Source organism: Tenrec ecaudatus, chromosome 11, assembly GCF_050624435.1.
Source record: "Tenrec ecaudatus isolate mTenEca1 chromosome 11, mTenEca1.hap1, whole genome shotgun sequence".
NCBI classification, from domain to species: domain Eukaryota; kingdom Metazoa; phylum Chordata; class Mammalia; order Afrosoricida; family Tenrecidae; genus Tenrec; species Tenrec ecaudatus.
The window spans coordinates 144,651,372-144,667,324 of record NC_134540.1 but is presented as its reverse complement, the minus strand read 5'-3'; the positions used below and the strand labels follow the sequence as shown (position 1 = coordinate 144,667,324).

The following is a 15,953-nucleotide window of genomic DNA, read 5'->3' as shown; positions in this document are numbered from 1 at the left end:
CCAATGACCATGTAGCCTGAGTTGCTCAGCATGAACTGGATGTTGAGTGACTTTTAAAGTTGTGTACAGCAGTACTCCCTCACCAGATGTTAATGGAATACAGGGCACTAGCACAGTGGTTCTCAACCTTCCTAATGCTGCGACCCTTTAAGACAATTCCTCATGTTGTGGTGCCCCTGTGCAACCATAAAATTATTTCTGTTGCGACCTCATAACTGTAATTGTGCCACTGCTTTAAATTGGGCGACCCCTGTGAAAGGGTCATACAACTCCCAAAGGGGTCACGACCCACAGGTTGAGAACCCCTGCAAGAACCTGAAGATGTCCGTAAGTATCATGAGGAAGTAGCCCAAACTTTCATGCTCTCTGCTGCTGTCACATGGGTTTCCCTCTCCTGTTCTGCACCTGTGGCCTCCGAGAGCATTCCTTATTATCAGTTAACTTGAGTAATACAGAGGCATGTCAGATTTAAAGATTTTTCTGCACAATATGGAGGCAACATTGGAAGTAAATAGCAGAGACTCTCTAAAGCACAATGGCAAAGGTATATCCATCCAATAGGACAAACTTTGACAGTGCGCCCAGTCATTCTCTACAATTAGGAATAGCCAGAAGTCGCCTTGTACACTGATTCATAGGCTAAGGCCATTGGTTTTGCTAAATTGTCGGGATTTGGAAGTGAATTTGGTGATGTGAACATAAGGAGAAGCAGTCTGTGGATAGTCTTCTTTAGATAGGAAAAAATGAAGATATTTCTAGCTCATGTGAATGCTCACCTAAGAGTAATCTGGGCGGAGGAAGATTTCAACAATCACGTGGAAACATGATCTGTTCCGAGAAAAACAGTTTTCCTTTGTCTCCTGCCACTCCTGTCATTGCTCAATGGCCTCCTGAACTAAGTGGTCATGGTAACAAGAATGCCGGCTATCATGGGCTCAGCAAATGGAGATCGACTAAAAAGAATCCTGACTCAGCCACTGAATCTAATTTGACAGCTACAGAGACACACACTAAACCTGTGATTCAAAATCACTCCTCGGGTTTATCAGCAAGCAATCTGGCAATCTGGGATAGACTGATTATATTGGAGCAGTGGTTCTCAACCTTCCTAATGTTGTGACCCTTTAAGACAGCTCCTTATTTTGTGGTGACCCCCCAACCAGAAAATCATTTTTGTTGCTACTTCATAACTGTAATTTTGCTACTGTTATGCATCAGGCGACACCTGTGAAAGGCTCATTCAACCTGCAAAGGGATCACGACCCACAGGTTGAGAATCGCTGTATTGGAGTCTAATGATTAGATCATTGTTGTTCAGTACTCTTAAATCTGTTCTACTCATAGTAACTCTATGTACAACTGAATTAAGCACTTCCTAGCACTGTACCTACTTCACAATTATTATATTTGAGCCCATTGCTGCAGCAACTTTGTTTATCCATTTTGTTGAAGGCCTTCCTCTTTTTCTCTTGCTCTCTATTTAGTCAAGCATTATGTTCACTCCAGGACTCACCTTTTGCACAGCACACACCAAGACCTTGAGATGAAATCTGACCTTTTTCATTTGTAAGGAGTATTTGTCAAGACACATTTGTTTATTCTCCTGACAGTCCAAAGCGCTTTTAATATTCTTCACCAGCGCCATAATTAAATGCATAGATTCCTCTGAGGTCTTCCTTTTGCATTGACCTACTTTCACATATATATGTGGAAACTGAAAATGCCGTGGCTTGGGGCAGGCTCACCTTAATTCTTTAAGTGACAACCTTAATCTGCAGCACTTCAGTGATTTCTCCTGCAGCATATTTGCCCAATGCAATTCATCCTTTCATTTCCTGAGTGCTGCTTTCATGTGCAGTGGATGACTATTACCGTCATAGAAAGGGCAGTTTTTCGCTCTTACTGTAATATACACTTATTGTAAATGTGGATTTGTCTTCTCTGTAGACGCTGCATCTTTCCAAACTACAATCTGTAGTCTTCCATAATGCTTTATCTACTGTCACGATTTATTGCACAGCATTGTCATGGATCAAGAAATTTGCTTTGTAATGATGGACTCCTACACAGAATTCTCTAGTCTTACCGTGTGTCCCATCATCCTGAAGTAGTTGCCTTATTAGAGCAGTGAGATGCTCTTCTAGTGTCATATTTAGGTTGCTAACTAGGTGTCAATACCTGGTAGGTTTGTGGCAATGTTTTTTAAGAAGACCATATGAGGATGCTTCTAAGTGTTCATGGAAAAACTCCAATAGCTTTTCATTTGATCATTCTCCTAACTTTTGAAGACTGCATCTCTGAACCAATAAGAGAGGTCTTCAAAAATTAATGAAAGAATGTATGTTAAGAAAAAAAACTTATCATAGATTTCAATAAAAATTACACCAAGATAAATTTGCACTAACTAATTGGAACATGTCTGAACAGGATCTAGTTTGAGACACTCAAACATAAAAAGACATCAGTTTGGCAAGAACATCTATCATAACAACCTGAATTTTGCTGAAATCAAAGTAAGAGCAAGCATCAAATATATGGTGAAGCTTGGATAAAAGAATGCTAAAGTCAGTGATGTTTTATAAAATGATTATGGAAAAAGTATCCCAATTAAATAAAACTGGAAGTATTAAAAATAAACTTGGGGTTTTTTTTGGTTTGTTTTTAGCAGAAATCATTCAGACAAGATAACAATGGAATGACCATATAGAATTCTGAATAAAAGTTTGGAAGGTAAGTTAAGTGGGAAGTCCCAACAGCAAAGATGATTTAAATGAGTGGTGTGGCTTCCTGCTTAGACTATGGGCTGACTGTGCTTGAACCTTGCATCCATGTCACTGGCATGGAGGATGTGGATGCTATGGAGACCACTCACTCTCTTTGTGAACATGACCATTACCAGATGAACCTTCAGCAGCTGCAGGTAGCAGTCAGGAGACCCACTCTTGCTATGTGCACAACAGAAAGTATATCAATCACTCCAAGCTACCTTTGTTCAGAATTACCTTGCTCATAGAACATAGATCTTAAACAAAAGGACTAAAAAATTGGGCTGGATACTTATTCATGAAATAATTCTTTCTTACAAAATAATGTTAACCTAATTATATATAGAACATCTATCAGTGGGTTGCTAGGAAAAGGATTGACATTTGGGTTTTCCCCAAATCAATTTCAGAGAGGGCTTACATTTTTTTCAAGACTGGAAAACCCATAAGTTTATTGATTTAAGTGTTGGTGATAGAGTTCATAAAAATCATGAGATCTCGTTTTGAAGGACCTTATGTCATTATATTATTGGAAACTATGATGTGACAGATACAGAAAAACAAACACTATAGTTTACATAAATAAATGGCAGAATACAGCCTTCTAGTGTATGGCATTGACTGCTTGACTTTACTGGACCACTGTGATTAAGCCTTAACTTTGTTAAAAGATATCAGGACTATCGAAGAGCCCAATGTAGGCAGATTCATCCTTGTCCTACCCTTTCAATCTTATGTGGAAAACCTAAGTGGCAAGCTTGTAAAAATCTCAGGGATTTTTGGAAATCATGGAACATAATTGGGAAGATCAAGTAAATAATCCGCTGGAAGTTTTCAGAGAAGCTGGCTTTGTTATGGAAACTTTTATCAAATTGCTGTACTTGTGTCAATGTGACATGTGAAGGGGACTACTATGTTCAGAATGACACTGTCCGTATACTCCATTCCTACCGGCTTGAGAACAAAATCTTCAGATTCAGTACAAGAATGCGCTCTTCATGAGTGACCATATACATATTATGAGAAGAGGGCTGCCATATAAGTACCATGTAAGCCAACTCACCTCTATCAACTTAATAGCGACTAAGAGCCGCCCTTTAGGATAGAGTAGAACTGCCCTTGTGAATTCCCCAGACTGCAGTCCTCCGAGAATAAAAAGCTCATTCTTTCTCCTAACGGGCACCTGGTGGTTTCAAAATCCCCAACGTGCAGTTAGCAATGCAACCATAGTCACCTCACTATCATATCTCCTTCAAGAATTATATAGGATTTTTTAAAAAACCTAAACACAATTTTTTTTAAACCATAGGAGTTTTTTATAACACCAGGAACAAGACATTGATAAGCAAAGCCTGACATTGAAGAACAACTGCTCAGTCTCCGTGGAGACTTAAAAAAATTGCCAATGCCGACTACATTTCAAGTGGTCATGGCGGGGTACTGGGAAAAGTTTTCAATTAGCAATAATCACGCCTCGGATAAACCTCACTGGCTACGATATTGCCACTGCGCAAAGCTGAAGGATTATGGCGCTCGCCCCACTTCCCCACGGATGACAACAGTCTTTACAATGACGGTAGGCAAGTGACAACGTGTTCGCGGGTATTAAGTGTTCCCTCTCGGTGGGTCACATTTATGTCTCCTCCGCGCGGAAGGTTTCTTATTGTCGGATCATCTCGCGTGAAACATCCCAATTTTAGAAAATGTAGCGCTGCTGCGAAGGACCCTGGGGAACCTTATGCAAATCACCATTACGTCATAGTTGCCGGGTTGAAACCTGGATTTTGTTAGTGTGAACAGGCAGGAAAACGAGATGAACTGAATGAGAGGGCGAAAAGGGAGTGGCTTGGTAGGTGCAGGACATATCAGGAAGGACTTTGAGGAGGGTTTGTTCAGGAAAGGGAAACAAGTAAAATGCCAGCGTAGCAAAAAGCAAAATGGACAAATACAATGTGGTGGAAAAAACAGCAAGAAAGACCAGAATAAATGAAGCAGGAAATAGCAAACTTTTTTTATACCAGATTATTCGGTCTCGGTGGAGACCGTCAAAAATTGCCAATGCCGGCTATATTTCAAATTGTCACGGCGGGGTATTGGGAAAAGTTTTCAATTAGCAATAATCGCGCCTCAGGTAAACCTCATTGGCTACCATATTGCCACTGCGCAAAGCTAATTATTTCTTTTTAGCATGAAAAATAAATGTTTTAAAAAACACACCCCAAACCTAACTTTTCGAGGATTGTTATCAGTTCTCTACTCAGTAATACAGGTCGCGCCTCAATTGTGATGAAAGGTATTTTTATACTTCAACTGCAATTTCGACTCATTTCCAAGCAAAATAATTGTCATTACTTGACATGGAACCAATATATTGATTGTTTTTAATAAAACAAAGATAGATATAAAACTATCAATTCAATTCAATATAGGTTTTAAGGTATCACTACTAAGTATCGTATATCCCTTCTCCGCCTGGTCACACAGGCTGGTGTGCTTCTTCCATATGGGCTTTGATGTTTCTGAGCTAGATGGCTGCTTGTTTACCTGCAAGCCTTTAAGACACCAGACACTTTATCTTCTGATAGCCGGGCACCGTCAGCTTTCTTCACCACATTTACTTATGTACACATTTGGCTTCAGCGATCATATTGAAAAGGTGTGCATCATGGAATGCCAATTTAATAGAATAAAGTGTTCTTGTATTGAGTGAGTACTTGAGTGGAGGTCCACCAGGTATCAGATATCAAAGAAAAAAAAGTATATCAGTGAGTGCCCACCTTCCCTATACGATCGTTGAAGACAAATGGGTGCATTAACCAGTGTGGTAAAGAAAGCTGATGGTGCCCTGCTTTCAAAAGATATAGCATTTGGGATCTTAAAGGCTTGAAGATAAGTAAGTGACCATCTAGCTCAGAAGCAACAAAGCCCATACGGAAGAAGCACACCAGGCTATGTGACGAACAGGGGCCAAAAGGATCAAGTGTCAAGTATTCTATCCTGTCCTATAGGATTACTATGAATCAGCATCAGTCCAATGTCAGTGAGTGGTGGGTGGGAGTAGAAGGGAAGAGAGAGAAAGCAAGAGAGTAGACAGTAGACTTGGTGATAGCTAAGGTGAAGACAATAAAATTCTGTAACAGGAAGAAGAAAAGAAACATAGGGGCAGCATAAACTTCTGTGAGGTTTGATAAGCTGTTGTCATTGTTGAATAACATGGTTATCTTACATATACTTGCCCAACGCATAATATTAGAAAAGATAGAGAGAGAGAAGGGCAGAAGAAAATATAATAAAGAAGGAAAAATAGAAAATTTGTTAAAAGGTAAAAATTTAGCTTATTTAACCTTATATGTAATGTTGAAATGCATTCTCTAAAACTGAAGGTGCAAAAAATAAAACATAGATGTCAAATAAACCCCAAGCTACTTACAACTAAAATCTTAAGTTAAACAAGTGAAAATTTATATAGAAAAAAATTATTAAATAACAAATATATGCATATTTTCAAAGTTTGATGATATCAATATTATAGTAAAGATGCCAAATAGAAAATGTTTTAAAAAATGGTTCTCTTGGTTGTGAAAATATGAAAGCTATCAATACAATAAAAAACAACCATATATTTGAAAAATTCATTATATTACATTTTAGTAGAATTGCTTTTAGGTAACCATCAAGAAAACTACCTTTGAAACAAGAAAGAAGCTTTCTGTGGCGCTCATTCCATGCTAAAATATTTGGTGCACTATTCTTCCCTTTCAGAATTCTAAATATAATATGGCTTATTTCAATTTTGAAAATTGTACACTGAGGATTTATAGCTATTATGTTAGTTTATAAGGGCTGCCAGATTGAATGTGCTTAATATTTCCAGTTCTAAGCTTGACAATTACTACTGACAGGCTAACCACTCAGGAAGCAAGGAGAGACAGTTAAAACACCAGAGATAAAACTGGTTTTGCTTCCTCACATGACTAACTCTGTATCTTAATTTGTGAAATAGAAAATTAATGTTAGAAAAACAGAGACATGGCCTACACAGGGACAAGGGAACAACAAGTGGTTCAAAACCAGTGGAGGGAGGGGATGGGAAGACTGGTAGGAAGTGACTAAGGGCAAGGTAACTGAGAGGAATTACTGAAACCAGAATGAAGGCTGAAAATGTTAGTGGGATGTAGGAAGCATCTGGCTGATCAAGGTGTTTACTAATGGGTGACTCTGCAGACAAAAGCATTGCAAAATGACTGTTATTTGTGAGTTTGCTGGTAAAAACATTGAGAGATAACTCAGTTATTTACAATCTCTTTGAGACTCTCTTGAATCTTGCATATCCCTGTGATTGCCTAGTGCTTTTATTATTCTAAGGTTAAGAAACTGTGACTAGTTGAGTAACATTTGCATAGATAAGAGTTTAGGAATGTTTGAGTTCTTTGATGTTTGTGTTGTAACCAATTCCCTTGTGTAAGAAGAATATAAAAACCAAGCTTCAAATACACTGGAGACTTCAGTCCATCAGATTAAAGTCTTCCAGATCCCATGCTTTGTACATAGCTCTTTCTTTTCCTTTCATCCGCACACCTCAGTTCAAACCCAGCTTGATGCAGGATAGCTGGTCTAATTCTCCACAGTGGGACAGGAGGAAAGCGTAAGGAAATATAGGAAAGGAGTAGGAAGCAAAGAGCATACAGAGAATCCTAAATACAGACATGTACAAATGTAAATATATTTATGACTATGGGTGAAATAGACCTATGTGCATATATTTATAGGTTCAGTAGTAGGGTAGCAGGTGGACATTGGGCCTCCTCATGCACACTTCCTCAATATAATAACACCTTGCCCAGCTAAACGGTTATTCCATGATACTCACTTTCCCGACATGATCACTGAAGACAGACATGTGTATAAGCAAATGTGGTGAAGGAAGCTGATGGTGCCCGGTTATCAAAAAGATATAGCGTCTGGAGTCTTAAAGGCTTGAAGGCAAAAAAGGGGCCATCTAGCTTGGAAGCAACAAAGCCCACAGAGAAGAAGCACAAAGCCTAAGCAAATACAAGGTGGTGAACAGACCAGGTAGCAGACACCAAGGAACAAAAACCATCATTGATCACCTTCCTCACATAAACACTGAAGATGAATGTGTGCATAAGCAAGTGTAGTGAAGAAGCCTGATGGTGCCCAGCTATTGAGAGATATAGCACCCAGGAACTTAAAGGTTTGAAAGTAAACAAGTGGCCATCTAGCCCAGAAGCAACAAAGACCACATGGAAGCAGCACACCAACATGTGTGATCTCGAAGGGCAGAGGAGGCCAGGTCTCAAACAACAAAGGCAAGGGCGAAAAAATCACATCACCGTGAATGAGGGGGAGTGCATGATGGGACCCAATGCCCATCTGTAGACAGCTGGACATCCCTTGCAGAGGGGTAGTGGGGAGGAGATGAGTCACTCAGGGTTCAGTGTAGCAACAATGAAACTCAAAACCTTCCTCTAGTTCTTGAATGCTTCCTTCCCTCCCAATTATCATTCATCATCCCAATTCTACCTTGCGGACCTGGTTAGACCAGAGGATGCACAGTGGTGCAGTAGGGATCTGGAAACAAAGGGAATCTAGGATGAACCCCTCAGGACCAGCAGTGGGAGTGGCGACACCAGGAGGGAAGTGGGTGTAGAAAGGGAGAACTGATCTTGGAGATCTATGTGTAACCTCCTCTCTGGGAGATGGGCAATGGGAAGGTGGGTGAGGGGAGACGCCGGGCATTGTAAGAGAGATAAAATAATTATTTATAAACTATTAAGGATGCAGGGGGAAGGGGTGAGTGGGGAGGGAGGGGGAGGGAGAAAAAGGATTTTGAGAATGATGAGGGCAATGAATGTATAAGGGTACTTTACTCAATTGATCTATGTATGGGTAGTGATGAGTTGTATGAGCCCCAATAAAAAGATTTATTAAATTAAAAAAAAGAATTGGAAGAGCCCCCAATAAAATGATCTTTTTTAAAAAGAAAAAAAAATGGAGTCAGTGATTCTCCTTTTTAAAACAATTTTATATTCTTCAAACAATTATCTTTAATACTTGCTAAAATAAATTAGGAATCACATCAATTAAGATATTTTAAAATATTTAATACTACTAATTAAAAAATTCCTATTTCTGTAATAAACTAAGGGAGATATTTTATTTTTCTATAAGTTATCTGAAATATAAATGAATATACATACTTTGATGTAAATAAGTGAGGTGGTTAGTTTATTTTGCCAATCTGGCCGAAAAACACATGTGGGATTAATTGAAGGACAGAGAAATAAATGGCTCTGTGAACCTTGCCTCTCTTGTCTTTTGCTCTTTGACCGGACCAGTGCATGGCTGCCTTGCTTGTTCTGTGCCTCAATTTGCAAGCTACAGTACCTGTAGGATACCTAACCCATGGACTATGTTGCTGTAATTTGAGGTTCTTTCAAGACCTGCCTCACCACACCATTGGAATTTACATATCTTGAGCTGGGAACTGTTGGACCCTGTCATCTGGCTGGCTGTTGGAGACCTGCCTTGCTCTTTGCTGCCTGTGGCCAGATAGCCTTAACTGCTCTACAGAGGACTACCTGGAGGCCCTCAAGATTTGAAGGACTGCCAGTGTCTCACAACTGTCTCACAGGAGTGAGTTGCACTGAGCCATTTATACTGATTTATGATTTAATCAGCTGTTCATTTCTTAAGTTATAAATCTATCTATCTGTATAAATATATATGAAATGATCAGCGTTCTGGTTTTGTTTCTCTAGAGAACGCTGTCTAGCATAAGTATATACAAATGATTTTTATCAATACCTTAAATATTCAATATTTTCAAAGGTATATATTTAGGTGGAGAAAGAAATATCTCAGGTAGCAAACTCACACACATGTGCACATACATAGGCACACATATACAAACTATAATTATGCTCTGTCTCTTTCTCGGCTGACATATATCCAGCAACTAACTTTAGGCAAATCTACCTTGTAAAACTCAAGTTCTGATGGGGTTTTCAAAATGTAACTGGCCAGTTTGTTGCTGATTTCAACTTATGAAACACAATAAGGATGTCTTTAAATAGTATAGAGTAGATCATTTGTACTTCTAAATACTCAAGTAACCATCCTCTCCAACTGAGCATATTTAGCTGTCTCAGGAAAGAAAGGTAATAGTTTTCTCAGTATACATATACTGGAAAGGTGGAATAGCATGCATCTGCTCGCCTTCATTCATAATTGCAGTGTGATGTAGTATATTTCTAGTCTAGTTTTTCATGTCATAATTAGCCACTGTTGTGCACATGGAACTCATCCTAGAAAATTCATTTACATATGAGACTGTTCTATGAAGGTTATAAATGCCACCGAGATATATAATTATGAAGGGGCTTTAAAAAATCATGGGAAAATGTAGTGAAAAGATAATGAATGGTTTCTGGGAGAACTTTTTCACACTCCTCATATATAACACACAAATAATATATAATTACATGCTGAACATTGGTTCTAATTCATATAATCCAAAAAGTTCTGCTCTGTCAACCTCAGTAATTCAGTACATACAATATGAGAAATCAAAATTTATGGGAATTGTGTTAAGTAAAATGTCAAAAAAACTAAAATAAAAAAACAAAAAAACCCCAACAACCTATAATTGTATTACATCACCTGTACCAGTAAAAACAAATATTGTATGTCTGATTATAAATATACATGCTTTAAAGGTTGTGGTGGTTACACAATCTGGTGTCAATTTGAGGATTAAGAGTGTAGGGGTGGAGTGTAGGATGTCAATCAAGATATAGTCAATGAGGTCTCTGTGTGGGCATGACCTTTCCTAAGGATTCTGGGAATTCCTGGGTTTTCTCCTTGGAAGGTGGGAGAGACTCTCTTTCTTGGTTCACTCCCTTGGAGATGCTCTATTGACAAGACACATGGCATTATGCTGATAGACCCTGTGCTCTGGGAACTGGAGAAGCCAAGTAGAGACCCCTGCCAGCACTGAGATGCTTACAACACCACTGGGTCCACATGACTTTCTACCCACTGGACTGTGATTGTTCTGCATTCAGCATCACTGCATGTGTTTAGTGAGCCTCAAGAGGACTTTATAGGTTTGTATCAGACATATGGGCTAATATCAGACTTATGGGTTGGAATGCTTTCTTAATGTACAATTACCCTTTATATAAAGCTCTCTCTTATATGAGTTTCTATGGATATGTTTCTCTAATCTACCCAGACTAGCACATACATCAAAACTTACAATTGAATTACATGAATGGGGATTGAAAAATTTTAGGAGTGCTAGGTAGCACGATATATTGAGGCAAGCTTATAGAAAGAGTATGTGTATAAGTAAATGATAGATCGGTAGATGTACAGATAAATATCTGGAGCTCTAGAGGGACTGTGAAGGAGAAAGATGAGGCTTTCTGCTCTCATAAAGATTGATAGCTTTGGAATAAGTTCTGACTTTTAGCAACTTTATGTAGAATAAAAGGAATCACTACCCGGTCCTGAGCTATGCCCGCAATTGTTGTGTTCGATTTTATTGTTGTGTCCACTGTGTCAATGCATATTGTCAAGAAACCATTTAATGGTCTCATTCAAAATGGCCAATAGGAATTCATTTGAGCTTAATGCCTAATAGCTCAATTTTTATGGACTCCAGTTCATTTTTGATGACCTGACTTTCCTACATTCATATTTTGCATGTTCCACATTTTGATTATTAATGCGTGCTTGCAGCTGTTTCTCACTTTCAGTGATTCTACTTTCTACAGCATGGGAGAAGAGTGTAGGATTCAGCCGGTTCCCACTGGCTCCATGGTACCGATGCCTAATTTTTGTTAAACTTGGAGAACCATTTGTTACGATTGCACTTGTAAACTGCATTCTTGTAATCAGAAAAGCATTTGTAATCAGAAAATCAAAAACTTATATTCCTCATTCTACTTCCCCACTCATCTGTGCAACTACATATCCTAAGTGCCTGTAGTAATGTTCATTCCATCCACAAGTGTGAAACATCAGATGACATTCACTTCATAAATTAATTTCACAAAGCTCATTATACTCTTCATTAAATACTACATTGTTATTCTCTTGAAATTTTCACTTCAGCAAAAAACATAAACTAAGGAGAAAAAGTGCCACACAATCAGACGGTGACACCCTGACATGTGTTTCAGCATTGTGTTGTACCCCCAAATCCCACGAGTTATTTTGAATGGATTATGCATTTCCAGGGAGTGTTCAAAGAACTAAATCATTGCACTAAGTTCAGCAGAAGTGCAAAGGGGTTTGTTAAAGATGAAAATTATATATGCAGAGTAGAGATGTTTTCCAACTGCTTTTATTATATTGAACACAAAGATTATTGTCGGATAGGTCTATTGCTAAAAAAAAAAAAAAAAAACGGGATCCTACTCCTACAGTGAAAGGATGGTTCAGTGTAAATGATGCTCGCACAAAAGTGAAGGGCGTTTCAAGTGAGGACACCAATCAAGGAGCTATATGGGTATATCTTAAATAATGCTCTTACTTGTTTCTTTTTTGCCAGGTAATATTGGATATTTTTTTCATAAATATTTTAAATCTCTTTCTTATAACATAGTCCTAAGATCTTAAATGTTCTTTTTGATTTTGAATGTAATATTATTCCTCTTGAATTTGTTATTCCTAACTTGGAAACTATTTAATGGTCTCATTCAAAATGGCCAATAGGAATTCATTTGAGCTTAATGCCTAATAGCTCAATTTTTATGGATTTTATGGATTTCATTTCATTTTTGATGACCTGACTACATTCATATTTTGTATGTTCAACATTTTGATTATTAATGCGTGCTTGCAGCTGTTTCTCATTTTGAGTGGTTCCCATCAGCTAATGAAGATCACAAAACGCTATTCCCTGCATGTCATCCAGGTGGATTCTACTTTATGGAGGTGGCTTTTCTCTAGTATTTTGAGGATCTTCCAACCTCCAAGAGAGTGACTCATCTTCTGACACCTCAGATGAGAATGACCCACAGCTAATCATAAACACTTTAGTTCCTCATAAATGGACAACTTATTCAGTCTTCCTAGTCTGTTCTTAGGCGGGACGCTCAGCTAACACCTGTTTCCCATGGCTGAACAAGCTGGAATTTGAAATACCAGTGGTATAGCTTCCAGAATCACAGCAACATGCAGGGAATCACAGTACCACACACTGACCAAAAAGTGGTAGTGGTAAAGATGAGAGTCAAAAAAGAAGATCCTCAAGCATATGTATTGACAGTGTCAGCAACAACAGACTCACAGCATAACAGCGATGGTGGATGGTACAGAAACAGGCAGTGTTTCACTCTGTTGGACACAATAAGGTCACTAGGACTCAGAACTGACTAGATACCTGTGGAAGAAGACATATGGAGGATCTCAAACAATTCAATGCTTTGTGGATATTGGAAAACATTTTATCAACAAAATGTACAGTTGACCTGGATATAAGTTCTTTTCTGTTCATTGTTCATTTATTTCAATCATTTCTTAAATGACACTTCTTTTAGAATCTTTACTATATTTTCTTTTTTTGTTTTTTAACTATATTTTCAACTATAGAATATACAAGTTTTTTCTTCTTATTTTCTAATACATATTATAAGATTCAAGCTGTTCAAGTTCAGATACATTGTAATTTAGCCATAAACTTAGATAAAACAGAACATTACAGCTCAAAATAAGGAGCAGGGGAATTCATTTATACTTGTTGACTCTCTAATAGAAGCTATATTAAAGGTGATATTATTTGTTTATATACTAATTGAGCCCAAGTTATTGCTGTTGAGAATGCAACTGGCTCATAGAGACAGAGTTAAACTGTTACATACTATTTCTGAGGCTGACACCTTTACTGAAGCAGACTGCTCCATGCTTCTTCTAGGGATTGGCAGGTGGTTGCTTAACCACTGATTGTGCTAATTTATTCTGCTTAAACTATTTTCAACCCAAGTGAAAGAGACAGCTAGTTTATATAGCAAAATAGCAAGAATATTCAGCCAAAAACCTTCACATAGGTTGCTGAGATTAAAACGTGCCTAACAATTTTCTCTGTCATGTCTACATAAACAAAACCTATTTTCTTAGAGTATGAATTTTTTTCAAAATATTTTTTCACGACTGTTAAAGAAGACATGCTAAAATAACTCCTCGTTGGGAATATATATATATATATATATATATACATATATATATATATCTGAAAAAAATGCCTATGCCTTCTACTTCACACCGTGTCAAGTGCAGGTGACTCCAGCTAGAATTGACTCAACAGTGGATATGATAATTTAGTCCCATCAGGTGATCAAAGCATGCCTGATGGTGAAGAAGATTTGGCTCCTAAACCTGAAAGCCAAATGCAGATCTTATAGATCTAAATTTCCACTGAGAATTCATTTGGGTCACATTCATTCCTGTATAATGATGCTATTTTTAGAATGTTTTATTAAAATATACATCCTAGTACTGAATTATATAACACAACGCTTTTGTTTATGGCTAAAGAGGCACAATTTACACTGTAACAATTTCGCAATATATTTGATGATTTTCCTTTCTAGATATTCACTATTTTAAAAATCATGGCAATCACTTTAGGGGTATTTTACAGAAATTGTTGCTGAATTTAGCTCTTAGTAATTAGATTATGTTATGAGAGGAGAAATAAGTTTCCATCACTGAAATTTAGCCGATTTCTGAAACCTCTTGCTGAGAGTACTTGATTCTATTCCCATGGAAACTGTTGTTGCCTTGACAAACGACCTGTTAAGTAGCTTTTGAGAAGGAGTGTTAGAGTATTAAACATTTGCTGCTGGTGAAGCCCTTAAGTATAACAGTGCATTGCAGGTGATATTCTTTTTCTTGGCATTGCTGCATTACACATAAGAAAATGTAATCTTTATAACAGAAAACATTTCCAAAAGATCACGTAATCATTATGAATGCTTACATGTTTACATGATGGCAAAATGGTATAAAGTCATTGGTAGGTAGACTAATAAATTAAATATGTCTTTTGAAAACTCAAAAGCAATGAATAAAAATTTTAAAAGTTAGGTTTAAAGGATAAGCTAATAGTGTAGATAGATCATAATAATAATCAATTAATTCAAGATGATAAATGGAAAATGAACAAGAAACTGGTAGTCCAAATAAAAAGGAACTAGCAACATATCCAAGCCCACATTAATTAAAAATGTTCTAATGCTAATAACAGGAACACTTTTGTCAGATTGGGGGGACAATACACCAAATTCCATGCTCTATTTACAAGAGATATCACTTCAAATATTAAAAAAAACAGATTGAGAGTTACATAACAAAAAATATGGATGTATTTCCCCATTACTAATGGTGTGGAGGGGGGAAGGTCGAATGGTTCATATTAATATACAGATTCCAGAGCCAAGTTCCCAGGACATGATCTAAAGGGAGTAAGTGTATCAAGAGAATTTAGCAGTATGAAACCTGCATGCACCTAATCTCAAGGTCCATGTGCATGAAAAAAATGGCGATATTATATAAAGAAACAGATAAACACACAAGGTTGTATCGCATGGTCAAGATTTCTATAACCCCTTATAAACAATTTACATAGAAAGTCAACATGTGTAGGTGCAACTGAAATAACTTTGAACCACCCTGTCTTTATTTATATTTTCAGAATTATCTACCTAAATCGGGGCTATATGTATTCTGCTAGAATTCACATAGAAGAGATTTTTTCTTTCTTTCTTTCTTTTAAAGTTTCTAAGTGCATGCTGTTCTTCTTGTCAGATCCTAGTGATTCAGCTCAAGATCCTAACAAATTTTGCACAAATGAACAAAAAATCGCCTTGCCCTGTGCCTTCCACTCAATTGTTAGATTTGAGACCATAGTTGCAAGCACGGTCCTGTTCTGTTTCACTGGCGGTCCTCTTTTTCCTTGACCCTGCTTCTTTGTTGTTAGTGCCAGTGACTTAGCTCTGACTCATAGCAACCCTGTGTACAAAAAAATGAATCACTGCCTGGTCCCGTGCTATCTTCACAATTGTTCTTATATTTGCTCCAAGCAATGCAGCTACTGTGTCAATACATCTCCTCAAAGGTCTTCCTTGTTTTTGAGAAAGTCTTACTCTGCTGCTTCTA

The 15,953-nt window shown here is 37.6% G+C and overlaps 2 non-coding genes across 2 annotated transcripts; both read right to left on the bottom strand.

Moving 5' to 3' along the window:
- Nucleotides 1-4,142: 4,142 nt before the first annotated feature.
- On the bottom strand, nucleotides 4,143-4,283 carry LOC142461877 (U4 spliceosomal RNA). The gene has a single exon (XR_012787049.1). It is a non-coding gene; the product is annotated as a U4 spliceosomal RNA (small nuclear RNA).
- Nucleotides 4,284-4,795: 512 nt separating this feature from the next.
- Nucleotides 4,796-4,936, bottom strand: LOC142461879 (U4 spliceosomal RNA). Its single transcript, XR_012787051.1, has one exon. It is a non-coding gene; the product is annotated as a U4 spliceosomal RNA (small nuclear RNA).
- Between the last annotated feature and the right edge of the window lie 11,017 nt (nucleotides 4,937-15,953).